The sequence below is a fragment of the Mustela nivalis genome (assembly GCF_964662115.1).
Source record: "Mustela nivalis genome assembly, contig: HAP1_SCAFFOLD_428, whole genome shotgun sequence".
Taxonomy (NCBI): domain Eukaryota; kingdom Metazoa; phylum Chordata; class Mammalia; order Carnivora; family Mustelidae; genus Mustela; species Mustela nivalis.
In genome coordinates this window covers 460,267-474,905 of record NW_028136226.1, presented here as the reverse complement: position 1 = coordinate 474,905, position 14,639 = coordinate 460,267, and positions in this window count along the sequence as shown.

Here is a 14,639-nt window from a genome sequence, read left to right as displayed (position 1 = left end):
ATTGTTACTTTGAACTTCCTGCCCTACGGGGCTCTCCTGTTCTTTCTCTTTGACTTCCTGGACTAAAACGACAGAAATTTGGCAATACATCACTCCCCAATCCAGATTACTGCCAGAACAGTTTATACTCTTAGAAAAATATTAGTTTAAAAGATCACATAATTAAATACTTAAGCATGTAGTGTAATATAGTGGTTTACAAGAAATATATTTTGGTCATCTGAATATTTGGTTTTCAACCATGGCTACTGACTCACAGCTCCTAAAACTCTTGGGATTTCCTGTGATAAGGGTGAGAGAGGTGTGTTTTGTTCTGTTAATGAAGTGACCTTCAGACCTCACTCAAGGCAAGGGCTGTTTGCCTGAAGGACCAACCACTTGGTGAAAGCCTTCACAACTTTTTGCCCAACGTGCCTCCCCTTCCTCCCAATACAGGATTATCTGGGGAGGGAAGAGGATCTGGAGATTAGATCAGCAAATGACAATGATTTAGTCAGTCATGACTATGTCATGAAGCCTCCACAGAAAAGCTGAAAGGACTGGGTTCAGAAAGCTTTTAGTTTGTGAAATGTATGAAAAGGCAGGAAGAGTGGCAGTCTTACAGAAGGTAATAGAAGCTCTGTGCCCATTCTCCATACCTTGCCCTGTGCACTTCTTTATCTATCTATTGATTTAAATCTTCTATTATATCTTTTAATAAGCTGGCAAACATAAAGTAAGTATTTTTCTGAGTTTTGTGAGTCCCTGTAGCAAATTAAAAGAACGTAAGAAGTAGGCCATTGGGACCTCCAACCTGTAGTTGCTCAGTCACAAGCACAGGTAATAACCTGGGGCCAACAGTGAGACTGGCATCTGAGGTGGGGTTGGAGATAGTCTTGGAGGACTGATCCCTTAACTGATGAAATCTTACACTATGTTCAGGTAGATAGTGTCAGAATTTAGTTGAATACTTGGAGATCCTGCTGTTGTCTGAAAATTATTTGGCATTGTTGGTATGATGTCCTAAAACCCAAAAAGATATAGCTACCTCAAAATAAGAATACGGTTGACAGCTTATATATAATAAGTGAGTATTTCAGGGATTTAAAATATACCCAATAAATAATGTAAGGAAATAAGGAAAGATTTTGAAATAAAAACAAGAATAAGAACCTAGTGGTACTAATAGATTAAATATATGTAATCTAGTTGAATTAAGAATACAATGGATAGAATATGTAATGGATTCAATAGAGATAAGAAGTCACTTAAGGATATAGTCATCTGGATACCAGCAAAGCATTAAAATTATCAATATAAAAGAGGTGTAAGATGTAGGTGATGTGTGTGGAACAAAAGCTAGAGAAGAAATTAGATTTCCTTACTACTCATAGCCTGTTGACAAGTCCTTGAAGCTCCTCTGGGGACTCAGTTGCTTCCATGTGGACACATCCACTCAGGGCAAAAAGCATTCTTAGTCCTCCCCCCAGGATACTGAAAATCTACTTTCACATGTAAAAATTACTTTGGAAACTTCTTTATCTCTACTCCCCACCCCTGCCCTCAAGATATAAATTGGCAATCATCTCCCAAGCATATACCCACTGATACACATCAGAAGAGTCTCTTCCCTGAGTTTTTACTAAATAGTAATAAATGACCTTTCCCTAACAATAGCTAGCCCCCTCAAGGTCCTGGAAACCTTGTTTATAAAATACCTTGGAGGCTTGTGCTATCCCTAACCTCCTCCCAAATTGAAAGTATATAATCAGCCACTCTTCATGACCCTCTCTCTCTACTCCAAATAAATGAATACATATTTTTTTAAATAAAATAAAATAAATGACTTTTTTTAAATGAAAGAAGAAAAAGGAAAGAAATATTTGAATATTAATGTACATCTATTTCTCAAGCATAAAATAGTCAAGACACTGGATTAAAACTTACATACAAGAAAAGAAAGAAAATATTCATAACTAGAGTTGACTCTATGAATCCCAAACTAGGGCATACATACCAAAGACACACAAAAAAAATCACAAGTTTTAGAGAGAAAAAAAATAATTCATTAATAAAGAAACAAGAATCAGACTGACAGAAATTTTTTAAATAACATCAGATATAAAAAAGAATGAAGTAATAGCTTTATTATCTTGAAAAAAAATCACAAATGGAAACATTTAGATCCTTATAAAATGTCATTGGCATAGGAAGGCATAATAAAAAAAATATTTTCAGGAATACAGACCACAGATAATTTGCCTTAATTTGTGTAGGCAGCACTTAAATACTAATATTATTTTAACAGTTAAAATATACTCTATGATCTTTGAGGTTGGGGAAAAGAGGATGACCAAGTCATCTTGAAATAATTCAGTTTTATGAAAAAAGTAAAAAGATAAAAAAAAAAGACTTGTAGAAAAGAGAGATAAAACATATGCATAATAAAAATAAATAAATAAATAAACAGCTGGAGTGCCTGGGTGACTTAGTCGGTTCAAGTGTCTGCCTTCAGCTCAGGTGATGATCCCAGGGTCCTGGTATTGAGCCCTGCATCAGGCTCCCTGCTCAGTGGAGAGTCTGCTTCTCCCTCCCATTGAGAAAAAAAAAATTTGACTTATTTATTTGAGAGAGATAATCTTTAAATTTTACTTATTTATTTGAGAGAGAGTGAGAAAAGAAAAACATGCACACAGCAGAGGGAATAACAGAGGGAGAGGGAGAAGCACGCCACTGAGCAGGGAACCCCCTGCGGGGCTCTATCCCAGGACCCGGGTATTATGACCTGAGCTATAGGTAGACACTTAACTCAGGTACCCCAATAAATACAATCTTTTAAAAAAAATAAATAATAATAAAAATAAATAATATTTCAGATAGTATGATTTTTTTAATGTGAGACTTGGTATAAAAACAGGATGACATACTTGTCTAATTATAGCAAAGACTTTGATAAGTTTAGATGCAGTAGTACATAAAAAATTTAACTTCTTTCATTAACTGATAATTTAATTAGATTAAATTAAGAGACATCAAAATTTAGAGAATCTAATAGTCCTGATCTATTAATAAATGTAGCCATCCTGACCCCAAAACAAGAGTCTTCAGTAAGTATATAAGCATAAGTTGAACATTTACACAAACAGGCCATTATTTAGGCCAGAAGTATATGCCAATAAATTCCTAGAGTTAAATATCAGGCTATATTTTCCAAGAATAAGGCAATAAAATTAGAAAACAATGACCAAAATATTAAATTCATATAATTGTAAGTTAACTTCATACCTAAAAAGAAATAATACAGCTAATTCAGAAATTTTTAGAATTACAGTACTTTGGTAATATCAACTATCAAAATGAGTAACGGACAGATGGGGCTAGCAAGAGACTCGTGGGAGGATTAAATCATGGGCCCCTGTATCTCATGTGCAGTAGAAGCAGTGGATTTGGAATTTCAGTTTTTCCACAACGTTCCACCACAAGCTGGTTAGAACTGTGCAAAAGCAGGAAGGGAAGCCCCAGTAAAGTGGACTGGGGATGCCAGAAGGGGAGGCTGGAAGGGGGCGCCTGGTGCTCAGTGCCCATTACAGACCCCACATTGCAATCCCCCACAGGAGAGACTCACCAATTTTAGGCCCCACAGGGGAAGCTGGAGGTTCATCTCCTGACTTTTTGTAGGAGCTTTGCAGCTCAGCTGGTGAGAATTCTCCATCACCCTGCCTTTCTCCAAGGGACTTTCCTTCAAGCACCCTTCCCAACTTCTTCCTCCTCCATGAAATAATGTTCCTCTCCTTTGTTTCTCGCACTTGCCTGTGATGGGACCTTAGCTTGCTCAGCCCAGAATGCCATTCTCTGCTCTTCCCAATTAAACCCATGCTGCTGGTCAAATAACTGGCAGATTAAGTTTAAGGCCAATCGAACTAATAAATTCAAGAACTTGCAAGGAACAAAATCAATATGCACAAATTAGTGGCACTCCTAGGTGCTCGGAAGGACCCATCAGAAAGAGACTGCTGAGAACGATCTCATTTACACCTGCATCCAAGATAGCAAGATACCCAGGAGGCCCCTGAACCAAGAAAGTGACAGCCCTGCAACAATGACGACAGACAGGGAGGGGTACACACGGAGATGGGGAGGCACTGTGCTCAGGGAAGAACCCACACTGGGAAAATACCTACTCTCCCCCAAAACCGGCTACAGAGTCCTCACTCTGGCTCCCGAATTTCCGGACTCGGCGCAAGCCTGGAGTGGGTGTGGACACGGGAAGGACCCCGCAGGGCTGAGGTGGGGAGAGCACAAGCACCAAAGAAGGCAGACGCTCCCTGACTGCAGACCATCTGAGGAGCCCCAGGAACCCAATCCGCGAGCACACAAACACAGACAAGGACCAAGGATCACCCGAGCCCAGAAAGTGGGGACCCCACAGCCCCGCGCACAGCACAGCAGGAGGCCACGTCTCCTCACACAAAACGACGGAAGCCCCAGTGTCTACACAGGGCGCCCTTTCTCTGTGGGGTCCTGAGACCACGAACCCCTTGACAGTCCACTAAGGGACTTCTCCTCACCTCCTCCAGCGTCTGGTCCTTAGGAGGTTGGACTGCTGCCAGTGTGGGCGCGTCCTCCACAACGGGTCCGGTCAGTGTGGATGCAGAGCCACTCCCTCCTCAGCTTGTCCTGTCAGGGTGGGAGGCGCCCCACATTCTCCAGAAGTCTCCACAGTGGGTCCTGAAAAGGCAGGGCTCAGGTCCCAACTGTGGCTGTGCAGCCTGGGCTCAGGGCGGGAGCTGGGGTCTGGCGCCCTCTGCAGGCGGTGCAAGGCAGTGCAGGACTGTGGGAGCTCACCCTTCAGTGGAAGGTCCTGCTCCCTCCTGGGGTCCAGCTGACGCCATTTCATTCCGGAAATTCAAGCTGCATGGAGCCCAATACCCCCCAACTTCCCCCCAAATAGCTAAGGAACAATGAATTGGAAACAATGTGGAATTACAACAGTCCTTGACCCAAACAGTGTCACTGAACATGGCCCTGATGCGGACCCACACTCTGACCTCAACTTGGTCTCAAGCCTGGACCCTACCCTAATCCAAGACCCTAACCCTAGCCCCCAACCCAAACAATGTTCACAAAAATCAAGAGGTAGAAACTGCAAATATCCATCAATGGCAAGTGCATAAGCAAAGTGTGGTAAAGGGTTTGAATTTGGGTTCAGGTTCAGGTTCTAGTCAGAGTTCTAATCAGGCTTTGGGTTTAGTGTTATGGTGAGGATTTAGAGTGAAGGACAAGGGAACAGAGTTATAGTTTAGGGCTTTAAGTTTATGATTTAGGCTTTAAGACTCAGGGCTTATGGGATAAAGTTCAAGGTCAAATTTGGGGTTTGACTTCATGCTGAGATTTGGGTTCAGGTTTCATGACTTGGAGGTCTGGTTTAGGGTTTGGGTTCTTGGTTCAGGGCTTGGATCCAGGGCTCAGGTACAGGCTTTGGGTTCCATTCCAGGTTTGGGATTCAGGGTTCTAGTTTGGGCTTTAAGGTCAGCTTAGGTTTCAGTGTTGGTAGGGTTTAAGGTTAGGTTTAGGGATGACACATTTTCTTCAGTTGTCATCATGGACAAAATAATTCTATCTGAAGTTTCTAAGTCAGAAATGTATTTCATCTGGGGGCGCCTGGGTGGCTCCGTGTGTTAAGCCTCTGCCTTGGGCTCAGGTCATGATCTCAGGGTCCTGGGATCGAGCCCTTCATCAGGCTCTCTGCCAGGCATGGAGCCTGCTCCCTCCTCTCTCTCTCTCTACTTGTGATCTCTCTCTGTCAAATGAATAAAATCTTAAAAAAAAAAAAAGAAAAAGTAACAATTGTGAACTGTTGGTGGTGATGCAAACTGATACAGCCATATTTGAAAACAGTATGGAATTTCCATAAAATTTAAAAATAGAAGTCCTTTGTGATCCAACAATCCTGTTGGTGTGTATTTACCCAATGAATATAAGAAAACTTATTCAAAGGGATGCTAGCACCCCTTATGTTTATAGCAGCATTATTTATAAAGCTAAGATATGGAAAGCGCCCAAGTATCCATCAATTGATGAATAAATAAAGAATAAGTGGTATGTATATACAATGGAATATTATTCTGCCATAAAAAAGACTGAAATCTTGCCATTTGCAATAACATGGTTGGAACTAGACAGTATAATGCTAAAAGTGAAATAAGTCAGTCAGAGAAAGACAAATACCTTTACTCATATATGGAATAAAAGAAACAAAACAAACAAGCAAAGGGGAAATAATAAGACATAGAAAGAGAAACAAAGCAAGAAACAGACATTTCATTAAGGAGAACAAACTGATGGTTACTTGAGGGGATCTGAAAGGAGTGATGGATTAAATAAGTGATGGGGTTAATTAGAGCACTTGTCATGATGAGCACTGAGTGCTATATGTTATATTGTACACATGAAACTAATACAACCATATATGTTAACTAACTGGATTTCAAATGAACATTTTTTAAAATCCCAGTTTTTAGCTCACATTCTGGCTTACAAAAGGGATTTAGTCAGGAATTTGGAGATTAGTTAATGAACAAATAAGGGGTGAACAGGCAGTTGTTAGATAAAATTACTATCCTTTCTGGCATGATCTTATACCTTTTATCTAGAATAATTTTTAGCACTTTAGACTCTTCCTATTTTATTTTGAGTCACTAAATAAAAATTTCCTCAAAGGACCTTAGACTCCATCCAATTTGAGCAACAGTGTGAGAGAGGAAATGGTGTCCAGGAGGAAAAAAAAAAGATGAAACTACTTTTGCTTACTAGTGAATGCATAGTTCTTCCACAGAAGAAGCTCTAAATGGTCAGGGCTCCAGCTTTATATGTGTTCAGTCATATGTTCAGAAGTAGGTAACACTATCAAAAAATATAAAGCATCTGAGATTATTTTCCCTTATTTGAAAGCTGGTGTATGAGTCTGCCATAGTTTCTTGGGTGTTGATAGAAGACGCAGACTCATGGTTCAGAAATAATATAGTTTAATATTCACAGCAATAGAGGTAGCCAGAATATTAACAGTATTTGTGTGTGTGTGTGTGTGTGTGTGTGTGTGTGTGTGTAGGGGTGGGAGTTATATATCAGTTCTGAGCCTTAGTTCCCACAAGAAGAATCAAAACAGAGGCAGATAATATTTGCAAACACAACAGGTTAAGTTAAAAAAAAGATACTATTTCTGTCTTCTAAGTCTATTCAATACAACCATCTTCAAAGGATGGCCTAGAACAAATAATAAATGCAGAAATGTAAGCAACCAATTGAAAAGTGTCTCCCAAGAAACACACTTTGAGAGTCTTCATTTGACAAAAATACTATAGGATATTACATGGATCAGGTGCATTGAATACTGGAAGGTTAAAATTACAAGGGACCAAATATTTTTAAGCAGTTCTGGCATCCAGTAGAGTTCACATAGGTTTTATAAGATTGAGGAAAGAAGCCATCAAAACCTGGGCCCAGGGGCACCTGGGTAGCTCAGTGGGTTAAGCCTCTGCCTTCGGCTCAGGCCATGATCTCAGGGTCCTGGGATCGAGCTCTGCATCAGGCTCTCTGTTCAGCAGGGAGCCTGCTTCCCCCTTCCCTCTGCCTCTTTGCCTACTTGTGGTCTCTGTCTGTCAAATAAATAAATAAAATCTTAAAACAAAACAAAACAAAACAAAAATCCTGGGCCCAATTTTCCCAAAAGTATGATTCTGATTCTAGTCTCTATGATGTTATCCCTTGAAGACAATGCCTCTAATTGAGTTGAATTAGTTTACTAAAGAGCATACCCCCATTTGTTGTAGGAGATGAACAATATGCAAGAGGCAAAATGCCACTTGGAAGCCACCTGGTCTTCAGTGGAATATAGAATCAGTTCCTTTGGGATGAATTTGTTCCACATTTGACTTCCCACTTAAGGGAAAATAAGAGTGCCTTCTAATAGATTTTAAATAGGAAATGACAACGGAAGCTTATACAAGATTATAAAATGGGAAATTTCATTTAGATAAGCAATCATTTCAAAGTCATCTTCTTAATATTACAGACTCTTCACATAATCATAATTTTATTTTGGTATTATATGGTAATTTCAAATATAATAAATATAAAGAATTTACCTCTGTAATTATAGCGAGTCTGGTCGTAGTTTAATGGCAACAAATCTTCAATTTAGAAGTATGGTCTACCAATTATTAATACATTTGGAAATGGTGTGTCATCTTCACTCCACTTGTCTCACTAAAACAGTGAGCCAAAAAAAGTAGGTCCAAGCTGTTTACTATGGTCAAAATGGGTTGCTTTTGCACTTGGTAAAGAAGCAGTCATATTTTGGAAGAAGAAACTGAGGCTATTAATATTTTCAACTTATTTTCAGAAAAGGAAAGAAAGGATAATCTAAGCTAAAGCCAAAATCTTACACAAGGTGGCAGGAGAATGATCTTTTCCCAGATAAAGGGTTTTTCAACTTAGCCATGTTAGGAGGAAGAAGAGATGAGACATTGTGGACTTGACTAACGTATGTACACTGTAGAAAAAGTTTTCAAAATAATGTGTATTATTTTTCTTCTTTTAGTTGAGACAAAAACAAACAAACAAACAAAAAAAAACACTAATGAGCTTACTCTTAAAAGGAGGTAAACAAGAAACTAGCAAAGATTGAGTGTTAGGTATTGTCCCCCTCCTTTTTTTTTTTAATTCTGTTATGCTAGTTACCATACAATACATCATTAGTTTTTGACGTAGTGTTCCATGATTCATTGTTTGTGTAAAACACCCAGTGCCCCATGCAATATGTGCACTCCTTAATACCCATCACCAGGCTCACCCATCCCCACATCCTTCTCATCTTTAAAACCCTCAGTTTGTTTCTTGGAGTCCATAGTTTTTCATGTTTCATTTCCCCCTCCAATACCCCCACTTCATTTTTCCTTTCCTTCTCCTAATGTCCTCCATGCTATTCCTTAGGTTCCACAAATAAGTGAAACCATATGATGATTGACTTTCACTGCTTGACTTATTTCACTTAACATAATCTCCTCCAGTCCCATCCATGTTGATGCAAATTTGGGTATTCATCCTTTCTGATGGCTGAGTGATATTCCATTGTATCCATAGATCACATCTTCTTTATCCGTTTGTCTGTTGAAGGGGATCTTGGCTCTTTCAACAGAATGGCTATAGTGGACATTGCTGCTATGAACACTGGGGTGCATATGGCCCTTCTTTCCAGTAAAATAGAGCTAGCCTATGACCCAGCGATTGCACTACTGAGTATTGACCTCAAAGATACAGATGCAGTGAAAAGAATTAGGTATTGTTAAAGCACAAATGCAGGGGATAGAAGTTATGGTACAGAAGAGAAAAGGGCAACCATATGGCAGAGTAGAATAAAGTAGCTCAGGAAGAAATTAGTCATATCCAGATATTGTAAGGCATGTGGGGTTGGCAGGGAGAGCATGAGAAATCATGAGAGAAGAGAGAGAAAATGGACCAGGCAGGAGAGGTTTATAACATTTTAACATCTAAGGTAAGCATATGCAAAGCAGAATAGGGAAAGAAATAAAAGTTCTTATAAGAATCAATACATAAGGAATAACGTAGAGGACACTGGGAGATGGAGAGAAGTGTGCTGGAGGAAATCAGAGGGAGAGACAAACCATGAGAGACTGTGGACTCTGAGAAACAAACTGAGGGTTTTGAAGAGGAGGGTGGCAGGTGGTTGGGTGAGCCCAGTGGTGGGTATTAAGGAGGGAATTTATTACATGAAGCACTGGGTGTGGTGCATAAACAATGAATTTTGGATCCCTGAAAATAAACTAAAAGAAAAAAAAGACTGACTACAGACATGGACCTCAGTGTAACACAGATATGGAACTCACTGTAATACCAGCCACTTCCCACCGACACACACAGACTATGATAATAATAAATAATAATGCAATTAAGAAAATTGCCTGCCAAATAATTTTTCCTCTTTTTTATTTTTATGATTATTATTTTTATTTTATTTTTAAAGTTTTTATTTAAATTCCAGTTAGTTAAAATAAGGTTAATATTAGTTTCAGGTGTACAATATAGTGATCAACACTGCCATACAATGGCTTAAATAAAAAAATGAAAAAAAAATTTTTAAAGATTTTATTTTTAAATAAAACCTCTACACCCAAGGTGGATTTCAAACGTACAACCCCAAGATAAAGATTTACATATTTTACTGACTGTTCCAGCCAGGCACCCCAACAAATAAAAATTTAATAAAATTGTTGAGTTTGTGGGAGTCTCATTTGCTTAGTCAGTTAAGTGTCTGCCTTTGTCTCAGATCAGGATCTCAAGAGTCCTGGCATCGAGCCCCATATTGCTCATGCTCTCTCTCTCTCTCTCTCTCTCTCTCTCTGGCTTTTGCTCTTAAATAAATAAATAAAATATTTTTTAAAAAATAGTTGAATTTGTTTAACTAGTTTTAAACTAGTAGACAGAGATGAAGATAAAGGATGATGTCATGGCACGGAAAAATACAACTTACACGTTTTAAAAATAAAATGTGTAATGCAGGGGCGCCTGGGTGGCTCAGTGGTTAAGCCGCTGCCTTCGGCTCAGGTCATGATCTCAGGGTCCTGGGATCGAGTCCTGCTCTCTCTCTGCCTGCCTCTTTGCCTACTTGTGATTTCTCTCGGTCAAATAAATAAAATAAAATATAAAAAAAATGTGTAATGCAAGTTACCTCACTTCTTTTATCACCACACTGGGACTTTCCCTACTGAGTTGTTGTAATGTAAGGACCTATTTATATTTTTATATTTTAGCAAGAGGCTTTCATTGAGGTTAACCCTTAAACTGTCCTTGCTCCCCTTCCCCCAGGGGATTCACTTAAAAACAAGTCCTGGAAATCAGCTCCAGGTAACAAAGCCCATATACAAGGGTGGGTCAGGCCAGGTGGAGACATCAATGAGCAGAGGGGGGGCGCGGTGTTTGCATATTGTCTCCCTAGATACTAATGAGTATGCCCCACTCCTCTGCTCTTTGGGAACCTTTTTGGCACTAATCCTAATCAAGGTGTAATAGGCTGGGTCAAATGTCTATACTAGGGTAAATTGAACCTCAATTGGTCACCTAGCCTCACTGTGGAGTTTCCTGTGTGTGTTAAAATCTCATTGGTCACCTGTGCGTGGCCAGGCCTGACTGCATGGCCTTTGCCCTTAAAAGCTAGACTGTGAAACAGCAAAGGGTTGCCTTCTCTCATAAGAGGTGTGGCCCCAAACGTTCGGTTAGATTCTTGATGCTTCGCATGAAATAAAGCTTTGCTTGACCTTTGCTTTACATCAGTCTCGCTCCTTTAATCATAGACCCATTATTGGGGCATAACAGTATTAATCTTAAAGTTATAAGTCCACAATGCATCCATCATCCATTCTACCCCTTAACATTCCCCTTTGGACAGACCCATGATCTAGAACAAGCCTTATTTTATAGTGCCTTGTAGGAGATTTTTGCTGCTGCCTAAATTGCCTACTTTCCTCTCACCATTACCACGGAAATTGGGTCCACTGAAACAAAGGGGTAGTGTAAGAAATTAAGACTTCCATAAATCTCTTTAAATAATAAAGTATAAGATAGTGATACCTTTTTTTCTGCCACATAACCAATTCTTGCAAGAATAAGGTCATATAAAAGAATTTACAACACATGCTAGCATTATCCTACTGGACCCAGACCATTTGTATGTTTCTCTGTCTCTGAGAAATGTAGTTATTTACATGACTGAAACCTAAAAATTGTTTGATATGACCACTAATATCACCTACATTATTTTAAAGCCTGTTTAAGGCTTCTGTAATACATAGGCTTTGTAAACACTTATTAAGCATCTTGTATATATCAAACACTTTAAAAAAAATCTCTGCTTTAAAAAAAAAAAAACTCTACCTCAATGGAACTTTGAGTCTGAAAAAGATACAGGCAATATACAAGGCAACAGATAGAATAATTACATATTTGATTATATACTCTGAGGATGTCACCTTAAATTGATATGAAAATGATCAGAAGGATCTGGATTTCTTGTCAAAATTTTTTGCCTTAAAAAGAAATTGATATTTAGGGAAAGTTGTTACTGAAAGAGGTCCTGTGTCAACCAAAAATGTTAAACCATGATCTCGCTAAATTTTCCAGTTGTGATCATTGCTTTGTTTAGCTGTCTTCTATTAAGACTGAATTTAGTAATTCAGTCTCAGATTTCAGTAAGTCTTTTTTTAAAAGATTTTATTTATTTATTAGAGAGAGAGAGGGAGGGGCAGAGGGAGAGGAAGAACCAGACTCCTTGCTGAGCAGGCAGCTGATGCAGGACTGGATCCTAGTACCCTGGCATCATGACCTAAGCTGAAGGAAGACACTTAACCAACTGAGCCACCCAGGCACTCTAGACTGTAAACTTCTTAAAGGTAAAAAAGTTTATTCTTCTAGTAGTTCCACAGACATTTCTAACATCCATAAGAAAGCATGTACTGATGTAAAATGCCAGCAAATCAAATTATTTAAAAAAGAAAAAAAGAAAGAAAAGATATATCTGGATAAAGAGAAAAACAGAAAATCTAATAATACATTGAATTATTAGAGCAAAGAGTGGAGGAAGAGAAAATAAATATGAAATAGAGATTTCCACTAAAAGAAAAAAATTGAATAAGGCAGGAGATTTAGAAAATTATTATGACAGACTTGAGAAAAAAATAAAATAGGAATTTTTAGAAAATAGCAATGAATGAAAAGGTCAATTGTACCTACCTCTATAATATTAGCTGTTTGTTGTTGTTGTTGTTGCTAATTTACCTATTTATGCTAATAAACAAAGAAAGGTTTCATTTAGGGATAAGGTTTCTCTCTCTATATATATATTTTTTCCATTTAGGGATAAGGTATATGTATATATACATAGATATATATGTATATATATATATATTTTTTTAATTTTAATTGTTAGAAAATGTGTCACAGAAAGTGTTTAAACTTTAAGATACAGATGCAACATGTAATGAACTGCATTGTTTGAACGTCTAATTTGTAAATGCTGTTAGAGGAAACTTGGTGGAAATGTTCTTATGTGCTTGTGTTTCTGGAACTAAGTATATTTATTAATAAGGAATAGTTTAAAATTATGAAATGACCAGGAGCGGACAATTTTCCTAATCCTATCAGCTCTTTGCAGCTCTTTTATTAGCCCCCTTCAGGAATATCAGCTTTTTTATCTAATTAAATTTTATATTAATGTGCTTTTTTACTTTTGGCCTTTCTCTTCCTTCTGCTCTTTTTTTCCCCCTAAATTACATGTTTCTGTTTAACAGCTACTATCAATTCTTTGATATGAATTCTCAACATCAATTTACTAACTCCAGAGATGAAGGAGCATCAATATTTAGAAGCGAAGAATACAAAGCCTTGGGCATCTGGATGGCTCAGTCACTTAAGCATCTGCCTTCGACTCAGGTGGTGATCCCAGGGTCGTGGGATGGAACCCCAGGTTGAACTTTCTACTCAGCTGGGAGCCTACTTCTCCCTCTCCTTCTGCCTGCAGCTCCCTTTGCTTGCGTTCTCCCTCTCTATGTCAAGTAAATAAAATAAAATAAAATAAAATAAAATAATGTAAATAATACATTTATTTATTTATTAAAATGCAATTATTACACAATACATAATGTATTGCATAATTATAATAATGGTTAAATAATTTATTAAATATTTATATTAAATATATCAATTTAATTAAATAAATATTTTTAGAATTTAAAATATTTCAAATTTAGATTATTAAATATTAAATCATTAATTTAATAAATAAATATCTAAACATAATTAAATAAAATAATTTATTTATTAAAATGAATAAAATAATGTTGTCATTATCTCAGCATGTATTTTTAAATAGTCTAAAAAAAAATCTAATAAAGTCTAAATACATTGAGTTCAGATATTTATACAAGTTAACCCAGACACTGAACCCACAGTTTCAAAACTTTTGTTTTTATCTACTACTCAAAATACGATTTTAATGTATTTATTTGTAACTTTGACATAGCAAGGAAACTTGGAGGAAAAGGAGACATTTGCTTTTAATATTTGAAAATTATTTTGTTGATTTAAAAAAATAAAAACCTTAACACGTGAGCATTTCTTCTTAAATAACACTGTGAAGTTTCTGAGTCGCATTCTATTAAAAGTGCTGATAAAATGGCCTCAGTTACTCATTTAAATTATCAGCTGAATGGGTAACAAATGAAGTAGAGAGCTTTTTAATTATTTATGAATGTATTGCTTGTGGATGGAGTGCCACATAGAGTTACCTCTCTTTTTGGCTTTGTTTTGTGAGCAGCAGTGGAATCTATGAATGAGATTAAACATAAGGACATTCACAGAAATTCTTAATGAACTTCTGGGGAAGGGCAATAAGTGCAAGGAAAAACTGCAGCAAGACTAATTACAAATTTCAAGTGGTCATCGCTTAATTATAGAAGCTTTTAAGTTCAAGTAATATATCATTTTTATGAGCCTATCATATTGTATTAATTACCACAAACTGCACTCTTGAACACTTATCTTTTCACATATTTCTTATTCTTAGTACTTAAAATTACCCTTATGATTGA